A 2275-nucleotide genomic window follows, 5' to 3' on the forward strand; every position below is an offset into this window, starting at 1 on the left:
TTGCAACAGAGAACATATGAATTGCAAAGCCTGAAATATTTATTACATGGCCCTTTATAGAAAAAGCTTGCTAACCCCTACTCTATTCTGTTAACTCAAATTGTGCATGACAGAGGAGTTAGCTCTAGGCTTATATATTGTCCTTTCATTTAAAAATTAGCTTTAGAAACATCTACTGTATTTACAACACTTATTTAATGTATAATTTTATTATTCCATTCCTATATGAAGGGATGACTATACTGGGAATTCTGAATATAATGACACCAAAATAATTAGACAATATGTTTTATCCAATCCATAATGAATATTATAGGTAGAAATAGTCACTTTGTCACCAATCAAAAATTGATTAAAAAGAATATTGCTGGCTAGGCACAGTGGCTCACACCTGTAATACCAGCACTTTGGGAGGCTGAGGTGGGTGAAACACTTGAGCCCAGGAGTTTGAGACCAGCTTGGGCAACATGGCAAAACCCCATCTATACAAAAAATACAAAGAATTATCTAGGTTTGGTGGCACGTGCCTGTAGTCCCAGCTTCCTCAGGAGGCTGGGGTGGGAAGATCACCTGAGCCCAGGAGGTCAAAGCTGCAGTGAGCCATGATCATGCCACTATACTTCAGTCCGGGTAACAGAGTAAGACATTGTCACAAACAAACAAACAGAATATTGCTGGCAAAATTTAGATGTGCAAAATTTGAGCCTGAGACATTGGACTTGACTACAGCATGGGAAAAACAAAGCAAAAGGAAACTTTGGATCTGGCCATAAAAGAAAACTCACAGTAGCAGAAGCTATACTCAGGAAAATCTGATGAGGACAAAAATCAATTGATTAATTAGCTCTTTATTATAAGCTTTAAATGGAAAAGAATCTATCCTGATGAAAATTACTTTTCAGAAATAAAAATAGAAAATGTTTCATTAACTTTTAGAAAAATAAAAATGATTTAACTACACTACATAAAAATTGATTAAGGGATTAAATTAGTTTAATGGATTTTATTCCAGAAAATACTTTTTTGATGAAAATTCATCAGCAGCCACATAAATCTGAGTAAAATACTGTTATGTAAAATGTGAATTATCCAATGTCCTCAGTTTGTTTTGACGGGGGATGCATCCGTAGTTCAGAGATGGCCCCGGGCAGGCCTAGGGTGCTATTTCCATGTCAGTAGAGGGAAGGACCATGAAAGTAGAGACACAAAGTACTGTTTCCAAGTCTGTTATCTCCATTCAGACTTATTTGCCCTTATACTACTGCAGCAACATGTCAGTGGTCCGAACTTTGTGTGTTTGCTTTGGCACTCAGGGTTGGGAAAAGTCTACAATGAAGAGTTCTGCTCACCATGTAATAAGTTTAGATAAGAAACAGCTATCCAAATGGAAAAATGTTGTCATCCTTTTCCCACCGAAGCCCCATAGTTGCAATGATATAAATATTGCTCTTGTGGGACTGAAATGCTATCTCTTGCGAAAACTGAGTTCTAGAAATAATATTTATTTAATGTTCAGTTCTTCTACAGAAAACATTGCAAAGAAATTTGGAAAGAGAAATATCAATTAATGTCTTTCTACTGCAAAGAGAAGTAGAGAATTCAGAGTGGATCCAAGAGGCCAGTCATGGTAGGACTGCTAGGAAAGGCTCCCAACTAGAGCCAGTAGGACAGTAGTCATTGGGATTTCTGTCACCATTAGGGCCTCCTGCCAGCCATTCCACAGAGACCTAAATGACTGAACATCATCATGAAGAGAAGTGCCCACAACAACTGCTTTGCTCACCTTAATGATAAGAAGGATCAACTGCCTTATAAATGGTTCAGTGGAAATGATCAATTCACAATGTCTGGGGCTGGTATTTCTCTTAGGGACAAGGCAGTGTGTGCTATTTAGACTGCAAAATTGGAATGATTTCACTTGGCATTATGGCAGCCAGAGCCAACTTTGAATGGATCCCTGGATCTTCCAGGTGAATGGAATTTAACAAGCACAATAATAAACAAGTTATTGATGACTATGTGCCAGGACTTGTGTTAGACACTTTATATGCAATGTTCCATCTTATTCTCCCTAAGACAGACAGTGTTATTTTCCCCCATTTTATTGATGAAGATGACAAAGAACAGAGAAGACAGATCTCAGTTAGTTAGGGAGCCAGGATTTGAATCCAAGCATTTTGTCCTCAGATACAGTTTTTAAACCAGCAAACCTACTGAAAAAAAAGTCTGAATGTCATTCCAGTCCTTCCATACCCCTTCACCCATAGGTGTCATT

The sequence above is a fragment of the Gorilla gorilla genome, chromosome 1 (genome assembly GCF_029281585.2).
Source record: "Gorilla gorilla gorilla isolate KB3781 chromosome 1, NHGRI_mGorGor1-v2.1_pri, whole genome shotgun sequence".
In the NCBI taxonomy this organism is placed as follows: domain Eukaryota; kingdom Metazoa; phylum Chordata; class Mammalia; order Primates; family Hominidae; genus Gorilla; species Gorilla gorilla.